The sequence below is a fragment of the Lissotriton helveticus genome, chromosome 7, assembly GCF_964261635.1.
Source record: "Lissotriton helveticus chromosome 7, aLisHel1.1, whole genome shotgun sequence".
NCBI classification, from domain to species: Eukaryota; Metazoa; Chordata; class Amphibia; order Caudata; family Salamandridae; genus Lissotriton; species Lissotriton helveticus.
Window position 1 is genome coordinate 731,205,806 of NC_136068.1, and position 20,984 is coordinate 731,226,789.

General features: G+C 42.2%; 1 pseudogene; it reads left to right on the forward strand.

Annotated features, from left to right (window-relative positions):
• The first annotated feature begins 7,288 nt into the window (after positions 1-7,288).
• Positions 7,289-20,984, forward strand: part of LOC144769252 (uncharacterized) — an 81,777-nt pseudogene continuing 68,081 nt past the window's right edge.

Below are 20,984 nucleotides of genomic sequence, written 5' to 3' on the forward strand. Positions count from 1 at the left end.
TCTACCAACTTCGACGCAGGTTGTAGTGTGGATAGGGCTTGTTCTTTGACCGTTACTCGGTCCTACAGTTTCTTGTGGTCTGCATGGAGTAGCATGAGGTCTGCCACTACACTATCGATTTTGGACTCCATTGAGACGCGGGATCTCTCTATAGCATTTAGTATAGCATCCAGTTTAGCTCTATGTGGCAAAGGTGGATCCGTGGAGCCCAACTGTTCTAGTTCCATTGCAGCCAAGGAACATGAGGGGATTCCAAATCTAATTCCTCGTGTGCTGCCCATTTCCGTGGCCCTTGATGCTCACAGTTGCAATGAGTGGGGACTCTTTCCCTCCCCAGTCAGCCAACCAGTTTATACAGCGGTGGAGTATGACGGGTGTATGGTGGGGTTGTATGCCAACCTGTTATGTTATTGCGTTGCAGTATGCCCCCAGCAGCGAATCCCTTGAGCCTCAGCAGCTTCAAATCATCCCCAGTAAGGTCAGTGCGAGTGATGAGCAATGCTCCAGGACGTCACCCAACTTGAGGCCCAACGTAATAAAAGGCAAAGGAGAGCTGCCACACCACAAAGGGAGGCTGTCTTCCTTTTTAGTCCAGTGTCAAATATGTCCTTCAGTAGGTGGAAGTGCGAGTATTTCTGACCATGTATTCTTATTGGCCCAGCAAAGGACAGCCTTTTTTAATTTAGTATCTCTCAGGGCAGCTCCTGCACGCCAGCAGGACTTCGCCAGTGCTCGACTGCACATTTTGTGGCCTCCGGGTGATCAGTCACGGGGGAGGCCCCCTCTGTGTGTCTTCTAGTAGCCTCCCGCGAGCCTTATTGAGCAATGTTCCATGAGGCTGTACTGCCAGCTCCTCCACAGCTGGTTCGTGCAACTCTCGGACCCACAGATGTGATGTAACCTTCCCAATCCCGGCATCAGCTTGTCTTTGGGACCAAAGTGCCCTCCACAGTGCAGCCGATCTCAAGCGCTCAGCTTGGTAGGGCAGATGAGGGGGCAGGCTCTGTGCTCTGCCTCGCAGCTCTCTATAGTTGGCTCCGGCCTACTCTGGCATCGTCAGCCCCCGCTCCCTCAGGAATCCGGCAGGACGTTCAGTGATCAGGGCAAAAACAGCCGCTCGACACCTACTGCTGTATTGTCTTACCTCAGCGCCACAACCCATGGCAGCTGTGCGGTTTGCCGTTTGAGGCCTCATGCTTCCATCCGCTGCTCCAGACTCCAATACGTCGCATCTCCGGCCCGTTCACTCGGGGGTCTGCTGAATCACTTTTGTGTGCAGGGCTCGGGCGGTCACCACAATACACTGTTGCTGCATCTCACCTCAGCATCACGACCTTCGGCTGCTGTGCGGTTTGCCACCTGGGGCCTCACTCTCCTATCCACTGCTCCAGACTCTGCTGCATCCCAGTTCTGGCCCTCTCTGGCAGTCCTCAGCCTCCTGGCTTCTTTAGGGTCCGGTGGATCACTTTCGTGGGCAGGGCTTGGACGGTCACCCACACACACTGCCGCTGTGTCTGACCTCAACGCTGCAGCCCGCTGCAGTCTTGCTGTCCTTCTGCATCTAAGAGGATATCAGAGCACTTCAGAAGATGTCAGGAAGAAAGAAACAGTACCACAAGAAACAAAATCGCAAGCTAACCAAGATGTGTTAATGTTCCAAAGAGAGGCAGGAGGCCCCCAGGGGGACCAAGTCGACAAAGAATATAAAATATAATAAGAGTCTGGAACTACACATGGGTATATCACACTTGGGCCAATGTGTAAGGTCACTAAGGTGCAAGAACCTTAGAGCAAGAATGTGTTCATTAGTAGCACTTTGAGTTCCTTTTGAAATGATACAGGTGAGGGATTCAGTCTGTTTTGGAGGGCGGTGAGTTCCAGATTCTCAAGGCAATGCCCCAGAAGGCTTGTTTGTAAGATTTGTTTTTACAGAATTTCTGTGGTTTCATTAATAAAGTGTTCGAGCTTCTAGAAAATCTACACCACCCAGAGAGCTCCAGTTTTTGTGCTAGGTGCAACGGGGAGTTAAGATGTCGGGCTTCATGGGTCATGCATGCGATTTTTAATTCAATCCTTGCTTCAAATGGGACCCAGTTTAGGGCCAGTAGATCAGGAGTGATGTGATAGTATTTTTTGGATCTTGTGATGAGCCTTGCAGCAGAAATCTTTAAAGGGGCCCTTAAAGAGGCCAGTGTTGGTTCTAGGTAGGCCATAGAGGGTTGAGCTTCCATAGTCCAACCTGGAATCTCAAGGGCTTGAACCACTGATTTGAATTCATCGAAGGGGAAGAAGGGTTTAATTTTCCTTAGGATGTTCATTTGGAAGTTAGCTCCTTTCATGACAGAGCTGATGTGCTACTGCATGTTCAGGTTCTTGTCAACGGTTATTCCTAGCGAACTTGCCGAATCTATGATGTTTGCCAGGCTGTTAAAAGCTGTTAGTTACTTCATCAATTCTCCAACATCAGAGGACTGTTTGAGTGAGGTAATTAAGAGTAATTCAGTTTTTTGTGCATTTAGTTTAATGTCTTTGCATTTAGGCAAGTTTTGAGTTGTTTGAAAAGTAGAGTTAAGAGCCCGAATATCATCAGAGGAAGAGACATTCAAGTACAATTGGACGTCATCAGCGTACATGTGATAGTGAATGTTGGATTGCTTGAGGATTGGTTAGTGGCTCTGTGAACAGATTGAAGAGGGTGGTTGACAGCATTGATCCCTACGCAACCCCCAGTGTGATGGGGAGGAAGTGGAAAGGGATTGGTTAACCTTGATTCTTTAGGATCTGTTGTAGAGGAAGGAAGTGAACCAGTTAGGGAAAGACCCTAATAGTCCCATTCTCTGTTCTAGCAGGTCAAGGAGACTGGCGTATTTAACTGTGTCAAAAGCTGAAGATAGGTCAAGGAGAATCAGGAGGCAGGATTGATTTTGATCGAGCATTTTTAGCGCATCATCAATAATGTGTTTAAGAGTTGATTCAGTACTGTGGCCTTGACGGAACTCCAATTGGAATTGGTCTAGCAATTGGAATTGTTCAGTGTGATTGGCTTGTTGGATTTGAACACATTTCTCCAGTTGCTTAGCCAGGGTCGGAATGTTGGTGATAGGGTGAAAGTTTTTAGGTCCGTAGGATCTGCCATGGGTTTCTTAAGAATAGGAGTTAACTGCCGAAACTTTAAGCAGTCTGGGATAGTGCCATGATGTAATGAGGCATTTACAATCTAGTTCCAGAGTGGTAGTAGTGATGGAGCAAGGACTCATGAAAAGGAGACTTGCACAGACCCAATCCTCTCATATAACCCTGTAACTAAGTATTAATAATGTCTGTTATACTAATTTTGCTCAAAATTCTACATTTTCTAGAAAGGGGGAAGCTTGCCTATGTGTTCTACTAACAAATAACCCGAGTGTGACTAAAGATGGCTGCTAACACGGCAAAATAAACTGCGCATGCGTCTACTGCATGAGGTCTTAACGCTTGGAGGGAAAATTCTGCTTCTGCGCAATAGCACTTAAAATGGCCACTTTGAAGCTCACGTGCTAAGATTCTGCCTTGCTGAACTAAAACGAGTTATATACTAAATGCTAATGCAAACATAGTCTTTTTAAATAAATGGGAATAGAAATTGGTGGTATACAGTGAAATCATTTTATTTTGAAATTAATATTTGTTCTCTTGGCCTTTCTATTAGTTTGAATTTGGGCCTTAAACGTTCACTAAAGTCTGAAAACCACGTGAGCTGAGCCGCATGCGCGGAAGGGACAACTCTGAAACAGTGACCTCAAGTCTTGGGACCCGGCCAAGGACACTCTCTCTACATGTCCTTGGAACCAGCTGAACATCTTGAAGATTCAACAGACAACTGTGAAAATTATATACATTGTTGTTGTTACATTTATGAACAGGGTTGGGGAATAAAGCTTGGGAGAAACAAATTCATGGGCGGGAATGTAAGACAATGCTGTTAAGAAAAAGTATACATTTTTTGCATGGTGTGATGATCATCCAGTCAGCTCGTCCAATCAGAATAAATAATTTCACATGGTTAAAACATTTGGGGGTGGTACATGCCCTTAGGAAAGTATAATTGGAGTAGTTAATTAGATTAGGTATCCCAGGCAGTCGCAGTCAGAACGCTGAGAAGCGGAGATGCTGTCCGAATGCTGATCGAAACCCTAGAGAAGCAGACTTAGAATTTTAATGCTAAAAGAAGATCACGGAAGACTCCAGGAGGTAATAGAATTCGAAAAAGATTGATAAAGACTCGAGGCGGTAATGGAATTAGAAGAAGAGCGCGGAAGAATCGAGGAGGAAGTTAGTGTCAGAGAGGGGTGAGAAGCAGGTGTCGGATCCAGAAGAGGTCATCTGTCCTGTCCTGAAACCTGTCCTGAAACCTTTCGTCACCTGAACTTTTCCAGGGACCCATTAACTCTTGGCCAGAGGGGTCTGATTTCACACCATCCTAGGTAAATATATCTCTGTGTACGTGTGTCAATCTACTTCTCTCCCTGTCCTCTTTTTCCTGAAGTATTTGTTATTGCTAAAATCTCATACTAAATCAGTATATTTGATCATACTTCCTTGGAGACATGGAGTTAACACTGTAATTTGCTTGTTCTTAAGAATAATTTTAATAAACATTTTAAAAGGCACCTGAGTCTGTGGTTATTTAATGACATAATAGGGTAAAGAGTCTATGTCATAAATATCAAACATAATCAACTAAAATAGATCCTTTAGTCATAAATAGGGCTTCTCTTGGTAAGTGAGTATAAACTATAAGGAAATGAATATATAAATCAGCTTAGCTCTATAAATTGATCCCCAGTGGTGTTTACTGGCTTATAATGGGTATGTGTGTGTGTGTTTATGTAATAGTTGTCCGCAGGTTGGAAGCTTGCTGGATCAGTTTCCAGGTAGTAGAGGGATGGTTTTTATTGATTAGTTTGGTGATTATTGGTTATCAATTTATGTGATTATTGGTTATTGGTTTATGTTTTAACAAACCCGTTCTTTTAATTTTGTTTTATGTTGTCTGGAAATTCACGGGAAATGTATAGTGGGTGGTAAATGGAAGCCACACTGCAGTGAGGTTATTCGCCTGGTTTATAGAAAATAAATTGTGAATAAGTGAGAGTGATTGTTAGCAAAGACTTCGCTAGTGAAATATTGGTGTTATATCACCTAAAAAGGGTAATGCCAGAAGAGTAGCAGGTTCTTCTGAGCGTCTATGAAGAGTAAGCGGAAAGGTTTTACTCGTAGTGTAAGAGATCAACCATTCTTTTTAGTTTTATGAATCAGACAGAGTAGCAAATGGTTTTATGTTGTTATTAATAAAGATTTTGATGAAAAAATTGAAAGAAAATATATTTTCGTATTACCTTGTGAAGGGAGGGTCAGCTGTAGGAGTTGTGCTGATGTCACAGAGTGCCGCGCTGGGATTGGTTGAAACAGCGGGCATGTGATTTATGGAGAATTGTAAAGGAGGGGTCAGTAGTAAGGAGTGATACAGACGTCACAATAGAGCCGCACTAGTATTGGGTAACTGAAATTATAAGCTCAAGCTTGATTGGATGAAGAGTATAAAAGCTGTATTAGGATTGGTGAATCAGAGTGTAAACAAAAGGATTAATTAGTTGTCAAAATAGAAGTGGTAATAGTAATAGACAGTGGAGTTTGTATGTGGAAATACGATCCAACCTTAATAGGGAATCGTCCAGACAGAAGATATTTAGGTTTTGTAAGGCAAGAATATATAAGAGGACCAAATCATAATATGTTTGGGGAGAAAAGAAAAATGTCACTTATGTAGAGAATCAAGAATTATTTCAAGAAAGATAACCCTATTAACAATAGAGAAGCAATTTGTATCCCACCACCTAAACCTCCTGCTTAATTTATGATGATGAAAAGAGGCTATCACATCTGTGTGAGGTTAGGAAATTGGATTGAATATACAAAAGCTGGTGAAATACTAGCTTTCACAGAAAATGGTACATTTAATGGGAGAATTCTTCAGAATTTAAGGACAAAGATGAAAGAATTAGAACCCAGACATAGGTTAACCCAGTATGAAGCTTTAGAAGAATGGGAAATGGAGGCATTTGATCGCGACAGATCTAGAAGTACTAGATGTTATAGAGGGTTCTATCCTAAAAGAAAGTGTGACACCCGAGAAGATACAATGGAACAATGGAGACAGGCAATGGTCACGGAGGGACTGTATCTTGTATTAATCTTGGAGGAACAGTCAGGAGGCAAATGTACAAGAATAACAAAACATATGGCAGGTTGTGGGGACTCAGAAGATGAATTCAAGGAAGATATCCTAACAAAGAATCCTCCACCGTATCAGGAAGGACGCAGTAAAACTACTCCAAGTGCCCCTGTTTTAGAACCACCATTAGTTCCACAGGTGTTGCATGATTCATTAAATGAAAAAATACTTCAAGAGAGAGAAAGAGAAGCAATAAATAAGAATAGAGAAGAATTAACCCCTTGCATGGTCCGCAAAGTTTTGCGCTGTGCGGGGATTTAAATTAGTGGGCGGGATTCGGAAGGCCGGGGGCCGTTGTCCGCACACGCCCACCGTGACGCCTCCTGGCCATCACGAGCATGCAAGGGGTTAATACAGAAAAGAACCCAATTGAGTGTACACCCTGAAGCATTAACTATACCAGTGACTATAGGACCTGTTGTCCCATTATATGGGGACATGGGAAGTTGTCCAAAACCACCAGACATGGCTACTCCTATAATAGAATCTAGAAAAGAAAACATAATATTTGAGGATCAAGCTAGTGAAAGTGAATCAGTAATATCACTAATGGATTTGCCAATAAGAGAAGAGATGAATGAAACCCCAAGAAGAGCTACACCCAGTTGTTCAAAAGAAATAGAAATAGGATTAGAAACCTCCACAGGAACCAAAAGTGCCACAATAGTGTCGCCAGAAGAATTAGAGAGGTGGGCACAGGGAATGGACAAACCGAGTCAGCAGTCAAAGATTTTGGACATTATTAAATTAAAAGTTGAATTAGAAGAAATTATAGCTGGAAATGTGGGAATAGACAGGCTAAATACATACAGTGAAGAAGAATTATTGTTCACATGTAGAAGCATAACTAGAAATGTAAAAATATTTCATGAAAAACTGACAGAGCTTGCTTTCGAAATGGGAATTGAAATAGGGAGATCCAAGGTATTACAGAAACCTTACTGAGCAAACTTTACTGGCAAAGATTTGGAAAATATGAATGTGTCAGGGAGAAAATTACAGATTAAAGAATTAATGACAATTTTACAGAAGTGGGGAGAATTAGACTGGTGGAAAACAAGGTGGACAAAGAAAAAGGAGGAAGCACAGGTAAACAGAACCACATCAGAATATTTATTAAGGGAACTCAAAAAGGCAGAAAGAGTGTGTCCCATGAGAGAAGTACCAGGAGGAGGATATGTACATGTTCCATGGACCCGGCAAGATATTTTGTCATTTACTAATGACTTTCCAAAATTACAAGAGAAGCCAGTTCAGTGGTATAGACAGGTTGAAAGGTTTGTGAACATTTCTAAAGTTTTGTTAAAGGATCTGAATGGTCTGTTTGACATAGTAGTACCTGCAGATTTATGGATAGAATGTAAAATCACTGTTGATTGGCCTAGTGAAGAGTACCCAAGAGATGAGAAAACGGGAGCCCCCTCAGAGGAAGTAATGAAGAAACATCACCAAGTGATCACTTTTTAATAGATAGAATGACACAAGAAATAAATGAGACTGTACATGCTTACCATGAGCATCTGCTACAGGTGTTCAAACAGTATAGTGGGTTTGGGAATATTGCTGACAAAGGTATGGGAAATTTTGTGTATCGTTTTGCATCTGGTCTGAGACCTGAGATTTGTCAGATGATTCAAAATCATTACCAACAGATGAAGTTTTAAAGTATGCAAAATACTGCGGAGATGAAATAGAAAATATACGCAAAAAGTTAGAAGAAAAGTAATGTGGGCACAAGTAAAATTGGCAGAGCAAGAAGAGCTTTAATTAAATAACCAGAATAATTATCAAAATAGAGGATCAGGACAGAATGAAAATAGTGGGGGAAAACAAAAAGGGAAAATGAGCAGAGAGGAAGCAAAGAAGGAATTTCCTTGTCATGGGTGTGGAAAATTGGGGCATTGGAAAAACAAGTTTAAAAATATTGGAAATAACAATGGTCCAAATCAAAATTTCAATCCACAGACGCAGAATGAGGTGATATTGAGTCAACCGCAACCAGTTGTTAATCAACAGAGTCAGTTACCACCTGCCCCAATGCCAAATTTTGTGAACAGAGCAAAGTACAGTGTGGACGCCGGATATCCAGGAGAAAGTGGAAAGCTAAATTCAGTAACTTCACAATTTCTTTTACAGAACAGTTGTTCTTCGGAAGACGAGCAATGACGGTGCCTGAGGGGGGAGAAAGAGGAGTGCGTACTTGGCGCATCCTTACCGGTAGATCAGTCTGGTCCATATATTGATGGAAAGGTAGAAGGAAAAGATATTACCTTTTTATTGGATACTGGTGCTACCCGTTCTACTGTGAGAACAGCAGACATCCCAAACCTACCCCTCTCAGGTGAGGCAATCCAAGTAGTTGGTGTTTCAAAGAAACAGATCCAGTTACCCAACCCATAAAGGTCTGCATTGGTAATTTTAGAGAAATGCACAAATTCGTAGTATGCGATTCTAGTCCTGTAAATTTATTAGGAAGAGATTTACTGTGCAAAATGAAATGTACACTTTACTGTACACTGGATGGTGTTGCAATTCAGACTCCTGATGAGGATGGCATTTACAAAATAATGCTAGCAAAGCAAGGTACTGAGGTAGGTGAGATGTATTTAATGATGACAAATGATTTACCGGATGAATTAAAATTGACAGTAAATCTGGAGGCATGGGATTTTACTGGAAAGGAAGTAGGGTTAATGTCAAATGTAGATCCAGTAAATGTGACTGTGAATGAAAAATAAATAAAACAGTAGTGCCTTGTTGCCCTGTAGTACTGAACCCAGCAGTATTACTGTACCAAATACCATGGAATGCTGGATGGTTTACAGTAATTGATTTGTGCCATGCATTCTTCTCCATCCCGTTACACCCAGATAGTATCTGTTTTCGTTCAAATTTGAGAATCGTATCTATGTGTGGAATAGAGTTCCTCAGGGGTACACAGAAAGCCCTTCAATTTTCAATCAGATTTTGAAGAAGTGTTTAGAAACACTAGCGATGCCTAGAAATTCAATTCTAATCCAGTATATTGATGACTTGCTTGTGGCATCTAAGTCACGACATGACTGTGTCCTTGATTCAATTGCTTTGTTGAATCATTTGGCTGATGGAGGACATAAGGTGTCACCAGAAAAAATATTGTTTTGCCAAACGAGAGTAAACTATTTGAGACATCAATTAGAAAGAGGAATGAGAATAAAAGTAATAAAACAGATGCAGTTACCACAGACCCAGATAGAAATCAGAATGTTTCTTGGTGTAGTAGGATATTGCAGGCAATGAATTGTAGGTTTTATTTACTGGCAAAACCACTAATACAAATGACAAGAAAACAAGCAAAAGATCCAATAGAATGGGATGATGAAAGCATGGAGGCTTTTGTGAAATTAAGAAATTGTTTATGCGAAGCCCCTGCTCTTGGAATGCCAGATTATACAAAAGAAATTGCAATATTTTGTTGTGAACGAGATAATTATGCTTTATCAGTACTAACTCAACAACGTGTGTTCATGCGATGTCGAGTGGCATATTTCTCTGCCACTTTGGACCCTGTAGCCTCAGCATTACCTGGCTGTTTAAAACAGTGGCTGCTGCTTGCACAAGTCTTGAACAAAGTGAGTCCATTGTGATTGGACACCCCGTAAAGGTTTATGTCCCTCATTCAGTAGAAATTCTTCTGACCAGAACCCAAACTCAGTATCTTACTCCAAGTCGGATGACAAAATAGGAAAGAATCATATTAGGAGCAGAAAATGTAACAGGAATCAGGTGTACTGTCCTAAACCCAGCTACATTATTACCTGATGTGTACGGAGAAGAAGAAGTGAGGAATGATGTTGAACCTGACTGCCTAGATGTTACGGAATACTGTACCAACCCTCACCCAGACATACAGGAAGAGCCTCTGAAAGAATGTGAAAACGAGCTATTTGTAGACGGCTTGTGCCTAAGACATTAAGGAAGGAGGGTTAAGTGCTGCTTATGCTGTCTGTACATTGGCTGGAATAGTCGAAGCATCCAATTTACCAGGAGTCAAGTCTTCAGAAATAGCTGAATTGATTGCTTTAATTAAAGCTTGCAAAATTGGGAAAAATTGGAGAGTAACCATTTACACTGATAGCCAGTATGGTTACGGGGTTGTGCACGACTTTGGGCAACTATGGATTCATGGCTTCTTCAGGAACCCCTATAAAAAAGGGAAAGTCTGTAAAAGAGCTTTTAGAAGCAATACAATTGCCAAAAGAAGTAGCTGTGGTCAAATGTGCTGCACATCAATCTGGAAATGACTATGTGACAGCTGGTAATCGTTATGCTGACCAAGTTGCTCAATACTGTGCCAAAACCAATTTGACAGTAAACAAGAAAATTAAAACAACTGGCATCAGATGCCAACTTATGTTTACCTCAGCCATAGAGACATGGGATGAAGTAAGACATTTACAGGATGATGTAGAAGTAAGTGAAAATGAAGCTTGGCTAAAAGTAAGATGTCAGAGGAGAGAAGAAGATGGTGACTGGATTTATCCAGATGGTAGACCAATCATGCCTGACTGCACACTCTCACAATTGTCCAGAATGTACCATGGAGATACACACATAGGTAGAGATGCAATGATCACACTCTTTAGACAAGATTGGTAAAATCTGAAGTTTAGGACTGTCGCGGAAAGCCTTTGCCAGAGATGTTTAATTTGGCAACAAAACAACCCAGGAAGTAAAACAGTAGTCCGTTGGGGAAGAATTGGAAAGGCAGAAGGACCATATTTAAGGTTGCAGCTAGATTTCATTCAGTTACCACCATGTAGGGGATTGAAGTACATCCTTGTCATAATATGTTTGTTTTCACAGTGGGTGGAGGCATATCCCACCAGAAGGAATGACAGTATAACGGTCGCAAAATTATTGTTAAGGGAACTGATACCTCATTTTGGTTTTCCAGTAGCTGTGGCATCAGATAGATGATCTCACTTTAATAATGAAATAATTTGATTGATCTGTGAAGCATTTAAAATTGAACACAAACTGCACTGAGCATACCGACCAGAGGCTTCTGGGGTGGTAGAACAATTGAATGGCACAATAAAAACAAAATTGGCGAAAGTGTGCTCATCTACTTCACTGTGTTGGCCAGATGCACTGCCTCTTGTTCTGATGGTACTCAGAAATAATCCTGACAGGAACACAGGGTTGAGTCCCCATGAAATACTCATGGCAAGAACAATGAAATTAGCCTTTATAGGAGGACGCAAACTGTTAAGCATAACTGATGATCTGGTGTTAGACTATTAGAAGTGCGTTCTGTCTCTCACCAGGTTTGAGAAGACACAGTTGCCAGGCAGCCGGATCAAGCACACAATCTAAAACCTGGAGATTGGGTAGTGGTGAAGAATCTCACCAGAGAGACGTGGAGAACACCAAAACAGGTCATACTGGTCACAACAACAGCATTGAAATGTGCAGGTTTGCCTAATTGGATACACGCTAGTCATACCAAGATAGTTCCAGCTCCTGATGAGAAAAATCCTCAACTGACACCTGCAGTTGAGGGTGCCGAAGGTTGTGCAGTTGAGAAATCTAGAACAACAGATTTTGAAACAGCTAACCAAGAGCAACCAAGCACTAGTCAGGAGGATTGGATACCAGTGGTTTACATTCCTGATGTAAATATTAAAACAAGAAGCAGAACACACTTAGAAAGGCAAGGAACTAGTGAGGACCAGGTAGGTATAGAAGAACAAGCTCAGGAAATTGAGTTCAAAATTGTTAGAGATTTTGAGCAGGAACAGGTAAGGAAAGAAAAATACACTCAGACAGAGGTGAATCAAAAGATTCACAGATCTGAAGAGGGACAGATAGGCTTAGAAGAACACCTTCAGGCTGTAAATAAGTCAAGTGCAATAAGACCTGAGCAGGACCAGCTAGAAAAAGAAGAACAAGTTCAGGAAGAAGTAATACAGACTAGAATAAAACCTGAACAGAACCAGATAGAGGAAGCAGAACAAGTTCAGGCAAATGTTGTCACAGTAAGAAATCCTGAACCAGGTCAGTTAGAAAGGGATTCAGAAGACAACGAAAATCAAATTGTGCCACAACATAACGTGAATAAAAGAATCCTCGAGAGTGATGAGGAAATTGAAAGTGCAGTACAAACAAAAAGAGTTAGAAAAGGTGATAATTGGCGTAGGTATGTCTAAAGATTAAGATACCATCTAAAGACAATAAATGAAGAACCTGAACAAGTGAATGAAGTCACTAGTCAATCAGGGCAGTCAAACAGACCCCAGACGAAGAAGTCAGAAATTAAAAATATTGAATAATAAATTCAAAGGCCCTGAGTGGACCTATGTGATTCTTGAAGAGCTTGAGAATCTTGATATAAGTGAAGAAAGTGATGGAGAAATAGACGCTGATCAGATTGACGAAAGAGAAGTGAGACCCCCTTGAAAATAATAAAAGAAAATTACAGAAATAAAGTAAAAGAAAGAAGAAGATAAATCTTCTTTAAAATGGCAAAGGAAAGAGATGCTGAAAGGCCAAAATGAAATTGTAGAAAGAAATGCTGTAGAATGTGCATATGTAGCATCCTATTAGTGATCATAGTATGGTTGTGTTTAAGTATAGCAATACCTTATGTGATGAGCATAGAAAAGAAAAATAGTACAGACACAAATGGAAAGCTACCTAACATAAAAGGAGACAGAGTAGAATTAGAAGCATCAGATGAGTGAGAAATACATCACACAGTAACAGATAATAACACAGCTTTGAATGGTTTCACCCAGTTATTATTTCAATATGTAGACACTATGGAGATTAGTGATTGTTATGTATGTATAAAATTACCAGCTTCAGTAGCAGGTGTCACATATCACCATTTACCACTAACATATGGCACATATGGAGAAGTGTGGCTCAGGGGTTAGAGGCGGCAGACCCGAAGCTGAGATCGGTCCTGGACCAGGGTTCAATTCCCCGCCTCGGCGGGTCTTGGGCTAAAAATTCCACGGACTCGATAATTCTCACCCCGGTGCCTCCTCGACTCACGGGTTCACTCTCTGCGACTCTGGGCAATAGCTTGCTTAATCTCCACAACGGCCCCTCGCGGCGGGATGCCTGACTTTCACCTTGTGGACACCCTGCCGGGGTTTCTCACAGGGGAATACCAGGACGGGTTCCCTAAGCAAGCGCCAGGATGCCCTTTGGGTGACAGGTTTGCGCTATATAAGTACACCTACATTTACACTACACACATCTTGTAGTGTATTAACAAGTCTATTCTATAGAACAGGAAAATTACAATATTATTTTTTGAATTTAGATGTGATTTTTTGAGAGGTTCCTATTAGAAAGAATATGAACCCAGTACTTAGTAACAAGGTCGCACAATTTATGAGTGAATTTTTCCTAATACAAAAGACGATAGATATAGCGGAAGCTCATGAGAAAAATGTAACATGTTCATTAAAAGAAGAAGAAAAGATATTTTTGAATTTAGTAGAGGAAAGGAGACAAGATTTTCAAAAGAAAGCTATTGACTAGAAAAGTCATATTCCACCATGGGCTGAAACAGAAAGAATTTATACACCTGGCAAGACTCATGCTGCTATGGCCCTAGACATCGAAAAGAAAGAGAAGAGCTGTCTCCATAGGTTAAAGACTGACTATAACAATGTTTTTATTGGGTCCAGTGAATGTGCACAAAACATTTTGATTCTTGGAGGTTGGGGATTAAAAGGGGGAACCGATCCAGTATTTCCTGGAATTTATTGTGTGTGGATAAAGCTTATTATAGGCTACCTGCACGATGGTATGGGAGTTGCTATTTTGGAATAGTATTCCTAAAGTCTATCATGTAAAACGAATCACTGGAAACAATGAAAATAATAATGAGCTAATCCTTAATAGAAGAGCTAGTTTCTCTGAAATAGTAGGTGACATATTTAGTGCATTGATACTTCAGTGAGAGTAGTCCTAAATTCACATAGAATTTGCAAATTATCTACAGTAGTTGATCGTTTGTCAACTGATACTGCTGGAGGGTTTCTTATTATCAATGCCGAAATGGTTGCGATCAGATCAATGGTTTTGCAAAATCGACTTGCCCTTGATATATTATTGGCAAAAGAGGGTGGAGTCTGACAAAAGTGTGGAAATTGGAGCATATATTAAAAATATTACACATTTGGAAGAAGATCTGAAACCACTGGAAGTTGACAGTGTATGGAAGAAATTAACAAACAGTCTAACATCATTAGGTTCATGGTTTGCTAACATAGGCAAAGGAGTTGTGGCTCAAATAATACTACCTATACTCAGAATAACAATGATAGTTTTAATAATAATGATTTGGTGCAAATGTAGTAGAAGGAGTAGAAAGTATGAAGTAATTAAGCAAGGAAAGAAAAGAAAGTATGAAGAAATGAGGCTGAAGAAATTAAAGAATTATACAAGAAAATGAGAAATTTGAAGGACAAAGAAGATGTTGAAACTGGAAAGTCAGAGAAGGGAGTTGAGGTGTGCTAAAGTTGGTATCTGGTTGGGTATAAGTAGTTTTTGATAGCATAAATGCCATCAGAGAGGGGATGGATGGAGCAAGGACTCGCGAAAAGGAAACTTGCTCCGACGCAATCCTCTCATATAACCATGTAACTAAGTATTAAAAATGTCTGCTATACTAATTTTGCTCAAAATTCTAAATTTTCTCGAAAGGGGAACGTTTGCCTATGTGTTCTACTAACAAGTAACCTAAGTGTGACTAAAGATGGCTGCTAACGCAGGAACATAAACTGCACTTCTGCGCAAAAGCACTTAAAATGGCCACTTGGAAGCTCATGTGCTAAGCATCTACCTTGCTGAAACTAAAACGAGTTATATACTAAATGCTAATGCAGATATTGTCTTTATAAATAAATGGGAATAGAGTAGATAGGTGGTATACAGTGAAATCATTTTATTTTGAAATTAATATTTGTTCTCTTGACCTTTCCATTAGTTTGCATTTAAGCAATTAAATAAATAAAACAATTTAAATAATAAAATAAATAATTTAAACAACTAAATAAATAAAACAAATTTTGTTGCGCGCTCTGCATCGCAAAATGCAATGCAGCCCGCGCAACAAAATTTGTTTTATTTATTTAATTGTTTACTTACCTCCGATCATCCATCTTCTGGTGTTTATTACTCCCCCCACCCTGCCTATCCCCGCCTTACCGCCCCATGGAACTCCCTCCAAGGGCCGCTACTGGTCATTATTAGGTACAGACTTGGCTAGAGCTTTGATTTTACATGGCCCCCTTTGGAGACTGCAGGATACACAGTCATCCACAACCTAGTGACATTATTAGGGGACAGGTTCAAAATGGTTTATGACACTGTCTCTTTCCCTATCCTATTTTACACCTATATTTCCACTACAGATCAGTTTTCATGAACCCTTATAGAGAATGCGAGATGCTTATTAATCATTGCACTAAAAGGAAAACTGAACACTGTTTTTACATCACGATGAGTCCTAAACTCTGTGTCTAATCCAGAATATTTGAATCAGGCTCATCACACTATTTATAAGGAAAGTAAGTGATTGTCACATATTCGGATGTTCTAACTGAATTTCTGCCACCACAAACACAAGCCCATAATCATATGCCAGCAGTCAGTATGTTTGTAGGCATCTGAAAATGAGCTGCTCTTGCCACCTGTAGGTAGAGTAAAGTTTTGAATTTTCCATGCACTTCCCTCAGATGCTATAAACTTCAGGCATAATGGCTTTACTGAACACGGAATCTGCCTGCAACAATGTTTTTGCATTGCATTTATTGATTCAGCGGAACGACCGATCATTGCTGATTCCTTTATACTTACATATATGAAACAAAACTGTGTACTGCACATAAAACAGGGTATTACTGCCTGATGTCAGACTGAGAATAACTAGAAAGCAATTTATTTGAGCATGGACAGATTAAGTGTCCAGTACTAAAATGTGTTGTGTAGCTGTCTGTAATGTTATAACCCTGTGTCCACCTTTAATATTTTGTAAGTGGTATTCTTTTAGATACCAACACAATGCAGTTGGGTTTAGTTTAATTTCTTACTCAAAGTCAGCAAATCGCAATTTTTAAAGTGGTTGTTCTAAATTTGAGTGTATTTGCAAATAAATCACCCACACATGGCAACTTATTCAGTTTATTCTGAGCATTTAAGTTCTTAACAACGCTTTGAAGTACTCACTGTTTTGGAGCTGAAGAGTGTTCTTTATCCAGACTAGAGCAGGATAGACTCACTGTCAACAAACTTACCTATCTGTTGCTCGACCTTACAGAGAAAAGCCACTCAAATAGAATTGGGTGTGTCAGGCAGAGAGGGCATGCTTGACGACTGCAAACTCTGCCCAGTGGCTCGCAAGGGTGAGGTGCAAACATATGAAGCAGTGTCCACTCCTCTGGGAGCTCTGCCTTTCTTTCATGACTCTCCTGCCTGGAACCAGTGAGTCTGTGTACCACGGGCCTGGGCAGGCAGAGTCAGCCAGGATAGGTGCCTAGTGGTGATTCATGCTACACATGCGTCAGGCAAGCCCATTTAGTGTCAGTCTAGTTAGGACCATCTCTGGAAATGACAGGTCTATGTGACTGACTCTGTTAAACACCTGGTCGAACTAGTATACTTGAGACTCAAGACCAAAACAATGAATTTCATACAGATTAATTTAACTTTTATTTACTTTTCATTTAAGATGTGTGAATCATGATATATTTCCTCCCGTTTGGACCTAGTTTACACAACCCTCATCTGACTCAAAGGCCTGCAAAAGTATTTCCTGATGGAACTCCATTGGCTCCACCTGCTGACTTATACAATCCTAAAAACAAACTGCATTGTTTACTAAGTTATCATGACCAGCACCCAGCTTATCTTATGTACATACATCTATATATATATACATTGCCTACTGGCGGTCGCCAGTAGGTAGTTATAGTTAGGACCTTGTTTCTATTCAAAAAGGTTTTACGAATCCTCACGAAATTTTCAAAACTAGCGTGGCGCTCCTGTCAGCTCCTATCTTGAAAGTTTCGGGGTGATTCGGTAAGCGGGGGCCAAGAAAAAAGGGGGGTCCCAAAATGTGTTTTCTCCATGTTAATTCCCATAGGAAACTTTAGACACGGCTACAGCCCGAACTCGTGAACGGAATTACACCAAATTTGGCAAAAGGGTATCCCTTGGTTCAGAAAGAACTCTCTTTGTTAAATGGTGTAAATCCGATCAGTAGTTCCTGAGAAATTAAAAAAAAGAGGTCAAAAAATGCATTTCCCATAGGAAATTTTAGACGCAGCTACAGCTCGAACTGCTGATCGGAATTACACCAAATTTGGCATAAATGGTAGCCCTTGCCTCAGTAAGAACTCTTTTTCTTAAATGGTGTAAATGTCCGTTCAGTAGTTGCTGTGAAAATCAAAAAATAAAAGTTTCGATATATAGAGGTGTGGTGGATCCGCGCACCCTGCCGATCACAAGCTGCATTCTAATTGGCTGTCAACACTCCAAACCAGGAAGTGTTGGCAGCCATCTTGTGCCTCGGCAACCGAGGCACAAGAAAACAGAAAAACAAAGGCATAAAACAAGAAAAGGGGTCAGGGTAGAAACACCCTGACTCCCTTGGCCTGCTCTGAGGGTCCCACAAGGACCCCCAGGGTAAAAAAATGCATTTTTGGGGTGCCCACCCCCGGTACACTGCAGTTTGCTATGGCAGGGCAGGAGACGTGCTGCTCCCGCCCTGTCATAGCAAACTTGGTTTGGGTTTTGGAAGAGAGAGCAGGAAACCTGTTCTCTCTTCCAAAATCCAAACCAGATTGCTTTTCCAAATGGGGAGCTGCATGTCAGCAGCTCCCCATGTGGAAAAGCAACGCCGGCTCCCGCAGGACGCGGGGTGCTGGCAGGGACGGTGGGGGAATTGGGGCTCCCCCCACGGTCCCCAAAGAGGTGGCCAGGCCCCTGGGATGGGGTCCCTGGGGCCAGAAGTGGCCAGGGAGGGGGGCCACGCTGTCCCCCTCCACAATTATAATTAAAAAAATTATATAAATAACGCAAAGGCCGGCCCCGGGGAATGGGGTCCCCGGGGCCATAAATGGCCTGAGCAGGGGGTCCATGCAGGCCCCCTCCATAATAATAAAAAGAAATTGCCCATGCCCCGGGGGATGGCGTCCCCAGGGCCCGGAATGGCCACGGGAGGGGGGCCCACGCGGCCCCCTTCCCGCTAATATACATATATATTTTTGTAATGGGGTCAGGCCCTGGGGGATGGGGTCCCAAGGGCCCAAAAATAGTAAAATGAAGAGTGGCCACACAGACCCCCTTCCAAAAAATCATATTAAAAAAATCTTGTGATCGTGCCGGAGGCCCCGCCCCTTCCCAGCAGCACTCTGCAAACGCGCCCCCTGGCGCGTTATAAGATGGGGAAGTAATTCCCCTTGAATACTGGGGGTCCCTGGGGGCCAACTAGCCCACCAGGTACCTCCAGTATGCGCCAGGGAGCTGCGTTGCAGAGAGGTGTTCAGAGACCACGCCCCTTTCTACACCCATCTGCAATGCAGCCCTGTGGCGCTTACTGGAGGTATTTCGTGGGCTAGTTGGACCCCAGGGAACCTCAGGATTCAAGGGAACTTACTCCCCCAACTTAAAACGTGCCATGGGGCGTGTTTGCACAGTGGTGAAGGGAGGAGGCGGGGCCTAAGGTGACATGTATGCAAACACACCCTGTGGCATGTTTTAAGTTGGAGAATTAATTCCCCTTCAATCCCGACGGCCCCTGGGGGCCAACTAGCCCATCAGGTACCTCCAAAAAGTGCCAGAGGCCTGCTTTGCAGAGATGTGGTCCAGGCCACGCCCCTTCTTACACCTCTCTGCAATGCAGCTTTGTGGCGCTTACCTGAAGTACCTGGTGGGGTAGTTGGACCCAGGGACCATCAAGAATCAATGGGACTTAATCCCCCAACTTAAAACATGTCATGGGGTGCGTTTGCACAGTGGTGAAGGGAGGGGGCGGGGCCTAAGGTGACATGTGTGCAAACATGCCCTTTGGTGCGTTTTAAGTTGGGCAATTAATGCCCCTACAATCCTGAGGGTCCCTGGGGGCCAACTAGCTCACCAGGTACCACCAGTAACTGCCAGAGGCCAGCGTTGCAGAGAGGTGGTCCAGGTCACGCACCTTTTTACATCTCTCTGCAACGCAGCTCTGTGGCGCTTACCTGAGGTACCTGATGGGCTAGTTGGACCCCAAGGACCATCAGGATTCAAGGGGATTTAATCCCCCAACTTAAAACGCGCCACAGTGCACGTTTGCACAGTTGTGAAGGCGCGGGCCTTTCTGCACCTCTGACTTAGAGGTAGTTTTAATCCCCCTGCCCTATTATGTACTAGGGCCTTCCAGAGGAGGTCATGCTAATCACAGAGGTACCCCAATGCATAGTGTTCCCTAGTGTGTGTAGGTGTTTTCGCAGTATTCTAAGTGTCTTTTAGCATAGCACAGGCTCTAGGCCTGGTTTGTCAGAGACAGTTACCACTAGTACTGCTCTGAGAAAGTTGAGGGCACAGGATGATTTTGCAACAAGGCCTCTTTCTGCTCCTCTGTTTGTTCTTTCTGCATGTTTTGCTTCTTCCTGCACTTTTCTTCGTTTTTGAGGACTTCTGTTGCTTCTTTCTGCATTTCTTTTGCTTCTTTCTGTGCGTTTTTTCTTCTTTCTTCACATGTCCTACCTCTGTAGGCATAGTTAGAAACTTGCATTTAAAAAACCTTAGAAATTCACTTAAAAGAAACCATAGCTTTCACGCATGTTAGAGTTAGAAATGAGCATTTAAAAAACCTTTGAAATTCACTGAAAAACCATAGGTTTCAGGCACGTTATAGTTAGAAATTAGCATTTAACAAACCTTTGAAATTCACTGAAAAACACCACAGGTTTCAGGCACGTTATAGTTACAAATTAGCATTTAAAAATCCTTAGAAATTCACTGAAAAAAAACATAGGTTTCAGGGGCGTTAGTTAGTTGGACATTTTACTCCTACAAAACCATAGAAATTCCCCCTTTATAGTTAGTTCAGCTAACTATAACTTGCGTGCCCACAATGCACTGCTGATGACGTCACATATTACATCACTCATGACATGGTCAGTGACATCACTCATGACATCACTGATGACATCTCAAATGACATCACTGACGACATCACTGATGACATCATCCAGTGAATGTGTGTTTTTCAGAAAATTAAATATGTTTTATATATGTATATCTCAAAGTCACTGTAAGAATAAATGGGTATATAAGTGTATCCTCCTTTGTTAATTAACCGCTTCCCTGCGGCGGACATTTTGCCGCAGTGCGGAAAAAATTACGCGTGCGCTGTTCGGACTGCCCGCGGCCGTCCGACGCACATGCCCACCATGACGTCGGATGGCCGGGGGCTGTATGACGCATGTAAGAGGTTGAGCTCTGGATAGGTGGTGGTCCTCGGGGCTGCAGGGACTGCGCAGTCCCCGTATTTAATTTAAAATACTTGCCCTGGGGATGTGGCGGTCGCCGAGGCTGCCTGCATTATTATTTAATTTAGCTCCGGGGAGGTGGCGGTCCCTGGGGTTGAGGATGTCTGTGCAGCCCCCCCACTAATAGTAGTTGAAGCCCCAGGGAGGTGGCTACCCCCGGGACTGCCGGGGTC